The following is a 12,311-nucleotide window of genomic DNA, read 5'->3' as shown; positions in this document are numbered from 1 at the left end:
AAGATTTGTGGGATGAATGGAAGCTCCTTCATCTCTACATCAATGGCAGGTACCCAAGTGAAAGGATTAACTTTTCTTACTCCACTGTTAATGATCGATGCTTCAGATGGACTTTAATTCCTCCATCCATCTCTCTTTCAACCTTCAATTTGCTTTAATTTGACAGAGTGCAGTGGAGACTCAATCTTTGAGTCTGTGCAAGGTAGAAATTGATAGATTCTGATTCCAAGTAGCATACAAATTTATGTGGGTTTAGGTGAGTAAAAGGCATTGAAGTGTTAGATCAGATATGATTTATTAAAAGGCAGGTTTGGCTCAACAGACTGAATAGTCAACTCTTATTGCTTTGTTCCTTTGTTCCGTTAAAAGCAACCACTTCAACCAAGCTTCATCTAACATCTCCTTTCATGTTTGTGTCCAATATTGTTTGATAATGTTTTGATGAAATGATTTAGTATATTTTGCTATGTTAAACACATTGCATAAATACAAGATGTTGTTATTGATCCATCAACTTAAATACAGGGCAAAGTATTATGCTAAATATATTTCAAGGCCGATTTTGAAATGATCTATTGACTGGAAGAGTAAGCTGTGCACTGCAAATGCTGGTGGATTGAAATATTTAGAATTTCACAGCTGGTGAACAAGGGTGGGAGGCATCTGGCATAAAACAAGTTGATGAATATGTTTTCAAATTGGTTGATGCTGACTCAATCCATGTTGGAGCTATGCCATGAACATACCATTGAAAGGATGGGTTATTAGAACATTTATGAGCCTGTCGATTCTCATGTGTGATTTATCATTCAAAGAAGAACAAGAACTGTCAGCTGGCATTGTCCACTTCAGCCAAGCAAACAATTTGGAACTGACATGCACATTTAACGCATAACACTTTAATGATGCTAAGAAGTATTCTCACACAACAGCAACCCTTCTTCAAAATAAGAATAATACCTGACGAGAAGACATGTAGTTTCTGTCACAGCTAAATATTGCAAATATTATCAAGGGAATTATGTCATAAAGCCATGCCAAGAGGATGCAAGGTCGCGACAAAAGGACAACTCCTGGGGGAGGAGGGAAATAGGGAAACCATCAACATCTCTCTTTGTTGTTGTGGATAATTAAATTCATGGAATCTTGCTGATGAAGACCAGTCAGCCTACCAAATCTTCAGCATGGCACAGGAAAGAAATTCTGGAGTTTAAGAGCTAGACAGCTGAAGACATGGCTCAGTGGGGCAAAGAAAATCAGGAGTGCATGAAAAGCTAGAATTGGTGATAAGAAGATGAACCATAACCTTCATGTGCTGGGTTAGAAAATGGTCCTAACCATAGGCACCATTGTAAAGGGTGCAGAGATTGTGTCTAAGCCCACATGTTTTGAGTTAAAAGTGCAGCTGCATGAATTGTAGCATAGTACTTGTATTAATGATCTAGCCATTCAGAGACTGGTACTCATGTTCTGGCCAGATATGAATTCAATTCCAACTTGGCAGCTTGAGAGCTTAAATTACACAACATTTGGAATAAAGAGTTAGTTTGTGATGGATATCAAGAACCTGCTGGATTATCACCAAACCTCACCAGATTTTCAAATGACCTTTAGGGAAAGAAATCTGTTGTCGTTAATCATTCATCCCTATGCATGATTCCAGACCAAATCAACATGGAGTTTTTAATTGGATAGCCTTGAAAGCCATGCAGTTTCACACCAGCGCTGTCACAAAGGTAATGAAGGTTGAACAATAAATGTTAATGATGCCCACGGTCTGGGAATTAATGTAAAAAGTTATTTAAGTAGTTCTTTGGAAGTAAAATGGTGTATTACTCAAGATGGTAATGGATTTACAGTGTAACATCAATAAAGGTGATGAGGGGTTTCACCATGGGAGGATTGTGCAATTTTGCTTTTGTTTGCTTTAAAGAGAGGCTTGGCTTTTAACATAGAATTTAAACATTAAGCAGAATGAAGGTACATCAATCTCCTGGCTGTTGAATTTTCAGATCTGTGCTCTCAGAAATTGGTGCTGGTCTTAATATTTTTAAATTCAGGGCTGTTATCTCAATGATTTTCAGTGAGCATTACATATATTATGTTGGATTTTTTTATGAGTGGTCACTGCTGCTTACCACTGAACCGCTAACATTGATCTGCACCGCATTAGGGACTCGTACCTCCAGCAGGGTATTTCTTACAAAATGGTGCAATATATTGTCAGTTCCTGTAATATAAGAGTAGATTAGATTAGATTACTTACAGTGTGGAAACAGGCCCTTCGGCCCAACAAGTCCACACCGACCCGCCAAAGCGCAACCCACCCAGACCCATTCCTCTACATTTACCCCTGCACCTAACACTATGGGCAATTTAGCATGGGCAATTCACCTGACCTGCACTTTTTTGGACTGTGGGAGGAAACCGGAGCACCCGGAGGAAACCCACGCAGACACGGGGAGAATGTGCAAACTCCACACAGTCAGTCGCCTGAGGCGGGAATTGAACCCGGGTCTCTGGCGCTGTGAGGCAGCAGTGCTAACCACTGTGCCACCGTGTCGCCCTTAATGATGTGGGTAATGTAGTAGAGAAAGATTGTATAGATATTTAATACAGCTTTTGGTATATACATTATTACATCACAGGCTAGGCAAATCCATGTCTAAGCTAATACTAAACTATTTGGTTACAAATATTGGCATGCTTCAGTGGGCGATGCTTCAAATGACCACTGTTAAGATAGAGAATTCGAACTTGTGTACCTGTGGGCCACATGCAATGAAATGGTGTTGATATATGAACAATTTTTTTAAAGGTATACTGTATAATAGCTGTGAGACGTAACTTTCTTAGCCTCAGAAGTAGTGCCAGAGGACTGGTGGATTTCAAATAATATGACCTTGATCAAAACAGCGAGGAAGAATAAGCCAAGAAACTACAGGTCAGCCAGTTTAATTCTGATGGTTGTAAAAGGTCTAGAAACAAAAATTAGGGACAAAATTAATAATCACATGTACAAGTCTAGGTCGTTAATGGAGAATCAGCATGGATTTCTTCAGTGGGAGGAGGAGAAATGAAAATACCACCAGGTGAACATGCTTATTTGGAGAGCTGGCACAGGTGCGAGGGCCAAATGACCTCCTTCTCTGATTCTGCGATTTTGGGTGTTCGTATATTCAGTCTATCAAATGAGAGCATGTTCAGTGGTCTGATCAATGTGGATTCTGGATCAGTGGTGCTGGAAGAGCACAGCAATTCAGGCAGCATCCGAGGACAGGCAAAATCGACGTTTCGGGCAAAAGCCCTTCACCAGCACCACTAATCCAGAATCTGGTTTCCAGCATCTGCAGTCATTGTTTTTACCTGATCAATGTGGAGCCCACTCGAATATAAGAACGTGGGTGTTGCACTGAATCCTCATGGAACCTGTTTTTTCTCCAGAATTTAGAAGGGCTAATCTGATGGAAATCTTTAAGTTATTATCAAGAAAAGACAAGGTCAATAAAAAAAAACTTATTTCCACTTGTTGGGAGTTCTCGAACAAGTGGGCATAGTCTGAGAATTAAGGATAGACGGTTCAGGAGAGATATTGGGAAGCACTTCTACACACAAAGGGTGGCTGATTTTGGAACTCTTCCACCAATGGCGGTTGATGCTAAATCAATTAATAGTTTCAAATCTGAGTTAGATAAATTTTTGTTAAGCAAAAGCATGAAGGAATATGGGCCAAAGTTACACCACAGAAACCCTTACCACTGGACGCCTGGAGGAAGAATGCCTCATCTTCCGCCTTGAGACCCTGCAACTACATGGGATCAATGTGGATTTCACCAGTTGCTTCATTTCTCCTCCCCCCACCTTATCCCAGTCCCAAGCCTCCAACTCAGCACCACCCTCTTGCCCTGTCCATTTTCCTTCCCACGTATCCGGTCCACCCTCCTCTCTGACCAATCACCTCCCCCCCCCACCTTCATCAACCTATCACATTTCCAGCTACCATCCCCCCAGCCCCAACCCCCTCTCATTTATCTGTCAGCCCCCTGGCCCATAAGCCTCATTCCTGATGAAGAGCTTATGCCCGAAACACCGATTCTCCTGCTCCTCAGATGCTGCCTGACCTGCTGTGCTTTTCCAGCACTGCACTATTGATTCTGATCTCCAGCATCTGCAGTCCTCACTTTCTCCTAGTTGATTTACACCACAGATCAGCCATGATTTCATTACATGCCAGAACAGGCTGAATGGCCTACTCCTGTTCCTATGGATCAGCGGCATTTCTTTGATATTTCTCAATCCTCTATAAAGAGGCTTGAACAACATGTCGTGAATCTACTCAAGCAGTAGGTATAGTGAAAACTCAAACCTTCTCCCTGTTGTCTCAACGCTACACCCTAAACAGCAACAACAATTACATCAGTGAGATTGTTTCCTTCTGACCTTACAAACTTTGACAGGTGGAGCACTGCAAGACACCAGTAGAAGCTCTCTAGCATTCATTGAGTGATGACCATTGGTTTACTAAAGAAACTAGCTCACCAATGAAGAATGGTCACTGGAGTTGGATAAGGCCACAGCCAATCTAACAAAACGTAATGCTTTGTCCACAAAATGGAGGGATAGGAAACAACCATCTGATCCCTCAAGCCTTTTTCCACATCATGACATCTGAAATAAAATGACGAAACACCTCCAAACAATCTTTTTTCTTAATTTCTCTGAGTCTTGTAATCTGCAGGAAGGAAAAGAAGTCAGAGGAGAAGAGAAAAACAGCAACGATCATAACAAACTTAAGGGCTGGACTCGGCTTCGTTACTTTGAGCAGTGCCTGAACCAATTCAATTTCATTTCCCACAATAGAAAGTTGGAATGATCTACTCTTTTGTGCAAATACCAATGCAGTTCCATTACAGTCACGCACTCATTTCTGTGCTGTGCCCAGTTTAATTCATTTTCTTTGATCTTAGGCTAAAAATATTCCAATTGACCCTGCTGTTTTAGAAGGGCAAGCAATGTGGAGAAAACAATATACTGATGGAGTGATTGCATTTTGCCAAATTTCTGTATCCTTTTTTAATCACCTCACTTAGTCCAAAAGGCTCCTGTATCTGTTTATATAGATAGGATTTCTGCAACTTTTCAAATGATACCAATTGTTCCTTTCTAATCTGACAGCATTCGCCAGAGCAGGGACTTTGTCAGTCATGGGAGGCATATGTCAAGGTCAAAACAACGTATCAACAGTATAATACAAATGATTCACTGCAATGTCATGGTCAGTGATGAAGCCCTGATACAATCTTCCGAACCATCAAATATATTCAAAATAAAAATACTTTTTCAAAAACCATTCATAGGTTGTGGGTGTCACAGACTAGACTACAATTTAGAACATAGAACATAGAACATTCCAGGGTAGTACATGCCAGTCGGCCCTCAATGTTGCACCGACCTGTGGAACCAATCTAAAGTCTATCCTACACTATTCCATTTTCATCCATATGTTTACCCATTTATTGGCCATCCTTAGAATGTGAACTGCTTCTTGAATCGTTGCAGTTCATTTGGTGTAGCCACACCACAATGCCACTAAGGAAGGAACTCCAGGATTTTGCCCTCGCAACACTGAACGACTGGCGATACAGTTCCACAATTATTTAAAGACCTCAGTTTGACTTGTATCAATCACAAGACTTGTGGATGAAAGATTTTCCACTGGGCAGATAAAAACTATGATTTAGAGCATTCAAACTGGACAAAGTAACAAAAATATTGAATACTTTGTTCGCCCTAGGGAAAAGATCTTGGCTTTTCACTCCACATCATCCTCCAATGCTCCAGGGGAGAAAAGCTTCAAACGATTCAGCCTCTCCCTACAACTCAAACCCTCCAGTCCTAGCACAATCTTTGTAAATCTTATATGCACCCTCAGGTTTGACAACATATTGTTGCCAACAAAGGCTGCATCTGTACACTCCCTCAACTTCAACCTGCCTGCAATTCAAACTTCATTTGTTCAAACAATTGTTTAAATGATGCTTACAGTCGGTTTCAATTACTTGCTTTCAAAATCTACCCTTTTCAAACACAGGTTTTAAAATAGCTCTTTTTTATTTTAGTCAAAAACACAAAAGTAAAAAGGACACAGTCCTTACATCCCCAAGGAAGTTCTGTCATTGATATTGTGATCTCATAAAGTGCGTGATGATTATTAGATTCTAGAGAAGGAGCAGCAGAATAATTATGATCCTTGACATGACTGCAAATTTGTGTTATGGTCTAGCTAAGCACCAGTAACGTTTTTGTTTAAAATGGACAAAGTTTGAGATACCATGTTGTTCCATGTTGAGCTAACTAAGCCTGACTATAAACAATATACTAAGCATAACTTATAGTCTAACATCCTGAATTAATACAAGTTAAAGATTGGTAACAGACAAGCTGCACTTAGACACTCCCATGGAACACAGCAAACAAAATAGAAAATAGCAAACACAATCAAGATAGAGCACATGAATTTCTCAACAGCTCATCTCCTCCCTACTTCTCCCTATAACCGTCACAAGCCATCCAGCCCCTAATGTTTGTTACAAATCTTATTGAAATTCTGTTTCCTTTGCAAGGGATTTGCATTTCTCCTTGTCAATAATGTAGCTTTGGAACTCCCTCAAAGGCCTCAGTGGTATGGGCTGCATCAATGACCACTCATGTTCAGGTAGTTTAATCACTTCCTCTGACTCTTTATTACAATAGCAAAATAGCAAAACTTCCACCCACAATTGAGAAACTGAATTCTTGCCTCTTGCTTCCTGCCCTTCTTAAAGCTCTTAAAACCCCAGAAAATTCTACCTATCATCTCGAACTTAAATTCCCAACAAATTGATCAGATCACATTTCCTTTCTCTCTGCTGCTTGTCTCCTATTATCCACCAATATTACGTCAAATTCCTTCTTTCAAGTTTTGAAAGCTATCCTTTTGTGGAATCTTAAGAATCATTTTAATCCTTGTGATTCATTTAGATATTTCCTTTCTGAATTGTGAGAAAAAGTCAGTTTAATATCAAATTGCATAAAGTCAAAGCAACCTACTGCTATGGTTACAATCAATGAGTCATCAGTGAGGACGTGGGGCTTTCTGATAATGAGATTGTCAACGTTTCACAGAGTATAGTCTGTGAATTGTCACCTTACCCTTACGAATAGCTTGGAACTATTTGAGCTTTCTGTTCCTTTTCATGGTAATGACACTTTCATTAATAAAGAGACAGACTTGGGAATTATACAAAGCACATCTGAGAGTCAACCCCTGCCCTTGGATTAATGATAAATGATCCTGTTAATTTGACTGTTGTGTTGCGAGGCATTCTCTGCTACATGTACTTGCATTTTGATATATCAGTGTTTCTTTTTTTCCTTGCCAATTCTCACTTTTGTAATGGAATAGTGATATGCATTTCCAGAGAGTAGGAGGGAGAGTTCTGATTGTCTCCGTGGAATGTTGCTGGAAGATTGGCCATCATCATATTCAAAATTGAAAAGTGTGATGCTGGAAAAAATAGCAGGTCAGGCAGCATCCGAGGAGTAGGAGAATCGATGTTTCGGGCATAAGTCCTTCATCCATCCTGATGAAGGTCTTATGCCTGAAACGTTGATTGTCCTGCTCCTCGATGCTACCTGACCTGCTGTGCTTTTCCAGCACCACACTTTTCGAACTGATCTCCAGCATCTGCAGTCTTCACTTTCTCATAGTCAGGTGCGTGCTTGTATCACAGATTTCTACTAATTTTCTGACAAAAGTTGTGTGGGCCAATTGGGAGAGCTGTAAAGGAAATTTGCAGCACTAAAAGCATCATATAAACTGAAATGATGTCATCATATTAGACAGAAATTGCTTCTTAAATAAATCATACATTTGCATATAAAGAACTAGGCTATGGTGGGGTTCATCTGAAAATTTCACAGGTAACTGATTTCACAGATAACTTGCTTCCTAATTATCCATTTGTATGTTCATGCCTACTTTCACAGATTTTTCATCCAGTATTTAGTCCTCAGCCACTGTAATTAAAATAGATTAACTTAACACTTACCTCAATGTTGTTTGTGAAACTTTTTTGTTTGCAAATCAGATGCTGTGTCTGCCAACAAAATCAGCAGTGCCTGCCCTTTACAAATAATTCTGTTTTTTTTTAAACTTTAAAAGTAATTCAATAGTTGTGAATCACTTTTGGGATCCCCAGAGGGCATTTGAAAAAAGACATTCTTGAGAGGTGGGTGATATTTCCAGTCACCCCAAGTCAACTGCAAGTGTGGGACTAGAGTCATGTGTGAATATGCATTGCTGTATAGATATAGCAGTTCAGTACACTGCTCATGCCATCATCCACTATAGGAAACAACAGGGTCTACATAGTCTCATAGAGGAAAACCACTTCCTAGATTAAGCCAGAGCTTCTTGTAGTCAACAAGATATGCTTTTACATAGATATGGTGGACATTTGGTGGAGACATTGCATGCTTGACAAAGAAACATCACTGCAGTAATGTTTGAGAAGGGTCTTCAAATCAGGTCATCTGGGTAGAACTTTAAAATAAAAAGAGTGATTACTTTATTGGGATTAGCCTACAGGCCTTCCAACAGTAGAGGAGTCGATATGTACAGAAATCACAGAAAAATGGGAGAGAAATTGGATTATGGTTGTAGGGGATTTCAACTTTGCTAGCACTAACTGGGGTTGCCTTCATGTGAAAGGATTAAATGGGGTGGAATTTTTCAAATGCATCCAGGAGAGCGTTTTCTACCTGTATAAAGATATTCCTACTCGAGATTGGTCCAGACCTAATCATTAGGGAATGAAGCTGGTTAAGTGGTTGAAGTTTCAGTGGGCAAGTGTTTTGGGGATAGTGACTGTAACTCTTTCAAACTCATTGTAAAAAGGATAAGGATAGTTAAGCAGAAGTTAAGTGTCTAAGCTGGCAGAAGGCAAGTTCAATGTCTGGCAAACACAGATTGGGAGCAGCTACTTGTAAGTAAGTTTACATTTGGAAGATGGGAATCTTTTAAAATTAGTACAATGAGAGTTCAGGGTCAGTGTATTCCTCTAAGAGTGAAAGACAAGGGCAATAAGTCCAAGGTCCTTTGGGTATCAAGGGACATTTAGAGTTTGATAAAGAAAAAGAAGGAATGCATTTGGCAGGCAAAGTGCATTAAAAATAGGGGAGGCCCTTCAAAATTGTATAGAGTGTAAAGGTTGTTTACAAAAGAAATTAGAATGGCAAAAAGGGTCCACAAAATATCTTTGGTAGATAGGATCATAAGTAAAAGCATCTTACATTATATATAAGTAGATACTTATCAGTATATTAACACAATACTCTAGCTGTGGCCCAACCAATCTTAATGAGTTCCAGTATAACCTCCCAGCTCTTAAACTCTATGCCTTGACCAATAAAATCTTGTGTACCCTATACCTTCTTAACCACTTAATTCACCTGTCCTGATATTTTAATGAGCCACCATGCACACAATATGCTCTCTAATCTTTAGTGCTTCCCAGGGTCCTTCTGCTCATAATGTATTCCCTTCTCCAGAATCCAAGGATTTTTGAAAATTATAACCTATGTATTCAACATCTCTGCAGCTAATTCTTTTAGGATCCTAAGGTGTGGTCATTGGAACCCAGGGACCGATCTGACTTTAGCTCTATTAGTAATATTAATACACTGGTGATGTTATTTAGTTCCTTCTCCATACTCTTTAGTAGTCATGGAATGTTGGAAGTATCTTCCGAAGTAAAGACTGAAGCAAAATAACTGTTTAATTCCTCTGCCAATTCTTTGCTCCCCGTAACTATGTCAGTCTGGCCCCTTAGAAAGTCAGACTAAGATGATGTTTCCAATCCATCTCCTTCCTTCAGCTGATGATCACAGAGCTCTCCCATACTGGAAGAAGAGATGTAAGCACATATTCTTGCTGCTACCTGGAGTAGACTCTGGACCAGAATGTTAGCTTGGGGGCTTCTGAGGCCAAGAGAGAGAGGCTTGTTGGCTCTTCATCTCTTGGCAATCTGCTTTGACATCAAACCCCATTGTCTGCAAGGACCAGATTTTGTATCTTTTCTGATGATAAGATAATTTCACTGATCACTCTTGCCTTCTCAATACCTTATCAGCACTGGAGAGGGAGCAGAGGAGATTTGCCAAGTTGTTGCCTGGGATTAGAAATCTTGATTATGAGGAAAGACTGGATGCGCTGGATTTGTTTTCCTTAGAGCAGAGGAGGCAGAGGAGCATCTAATTAAGGTATACAAACTGTGAGAGGCGTGGAAAGAGTGGGTCATGGCAGTTTTTTCCCCATGTCAGATATGTCGAAGACCAAAGGGCATAGATTTTAAAGTGCAAAATAGTTTAGAGGAAATGTGAGGAAAATATTTTCACCTGAGGATGGTAGAAATATGGAACATGCTGCCTGAGAGGTTGGTGGAGGCAAGTAGTCTTACAATTTTTAAGAAGCATCTGGATGCACACTTAAAATGCCCGGGTGTAATAGGCAATTGATAGATTTCAGGTAAATAGAATTCATGTGTTTGTTGGTGGACAGAAAGGCTTGTTCCTTTTGCTGTGTAACTCTAAGAGTAAGAAGATTGAGAGGGATAGAGTGGGACCTATTGGAGAGCAAAGAGGTAACATTTGTGTGTAGCCAGAGGAGATCTTAAATCAATACTTCTCATCTGTATGCACAAATGGGAAAGACATTGCAGCCAGAGATTTCACTTGGGATGATGAAGTTCTGGAACATGTTAAGGTTAATAAGGAGCAGGTATGAGATGTTTTAGTGGGCATGGGATGAGATGTATCCCATGCTATGAAGAGAGGATATTGCTGGGGATATTTAAAACTTTACTTGCCACAGGTGAAGTGCAAGATGACTGGAGGTGAGCTAAGAGGTTCCTTTGTTCCAGAAGGGGAGCAAGGATAGGCTAAGGAGTTACAGACCAGTGAGTCTGACGTTAGCGGTAGGGAAATTATTTGGAAAAAAATCTGAGGGACAAGATTAATCTATACTTGGAAAAGCAGGGATTGATCAGGGATAGTCAGTACAGATTTGTTAGAGGGAGACCCTGCCTGACTAACTTAATTGAGTTCTTTTTGAAAAGCTGACTAAATAAATTGATGAGGGTAGCGCAGTTGATGTGGTTTACATGGACTTCAGTATGGCTTTGACAAGGTCACATATGGAAGGCTGGTCCTAAAGATAAGAGCCCATGGGATCCAAGGCAAATTGACAAACTTATCCAAATTTGGATTGCAAATAAGAGGCAAAGGGTGATGGTGGGGAGTTGTTTTTGTGATTGGAAGCCTGTGGCCAGTGGTGTACCACAGAAGTCAGTGCTGGGACCATTGCTGGTTATTACATACATTAATGACTTGAATGTGAAAGGTACAAGTACAATTACTAAGCTTTCAAGTGACAGGAAAATGATAGTGAGGACCGTGATATCAGGCTACTGTGTCATAGTCATAGAGATGTACAGCATGGAAACAGATCCTTCAGTCCAACCTGTCCATGCCAACCAGGTATCCCAACCCAATCTAGTCCCACCTACCAGCACCCGGCCCATATCCCTCCAAACCCTCCTATTCATATACCCACCCAGATGCCTTTTAAATGTTGCAATTGTACTCACCTCCACCACTTCCTCTAGCAGCTCATTCCATGTGTGTGCTACACTCTGCGTGCAAAAGTTGCCCCTTAGGTCTCTTTTATATCCTTACCCTCTCACCCTAAACCTATGACCTCTAGTTCTGGACTCCCCCCACCCCACCCCACCCCAGGGAAGGGTTTACTTACAACAGTAAGCATGCTCCCAAAGTATCTCAGTAGCTATAAAGGCCTCTGAGGCCATTTTGAGGTGGTGAAAGGAGTAATGTTAGCATCAATTATTTGTTTTTTTCTTGGGACTAGCACACAGGGTGGTCAAGCATCCCCTGTTTTCTTGGACCGGTCATATGAATTTGCTTTTTGCCCAGAGGCCCACTTCAGGCCTGGGTGGGAAGTGTTTTATCCCAGACACCAGGCAGACTTTTTCCTTTGTGCAAGAGGTGGCATAGTAGGCAAGTTTAAAGGGCAGTCACACAGGAGTCTGGGAGGAGCACAGGCCTGGCATAATCAAAATTGGAGCAAATCACACAGCTGCATAACTTTTTCCACATACACCTCCCATGGACACATGATGAGCCATATTTAGACCCTGCTGCCACCTTACTGGACACCCTGCAGTTTGCATATTGTCCCAACCATTCAACTGATG

The sequence above is a fragment of the Chiloscyllium plagiosum genome, unplaced genomic scaffold (assembly GCF_037043375.1).
Source record: "Chiloscyllium plagiosum isolate Xiang-an unplaced genomic scaffold, Cpla_swu_hap1 HiC_scaffold_1, whole genome shotgun sequence".
NCBI lineage: Eukaryota > Metazoa > Chordata > Chondrichthyes > Orectolobiformes > Hemiscylliidae > Chiloscyllium > Chiloscyllium plagiosum.
The sequence above is the reverse complement of the archived record's forward strand: the minus strand, read 5'-3'. Positions refer to the sequence as shown.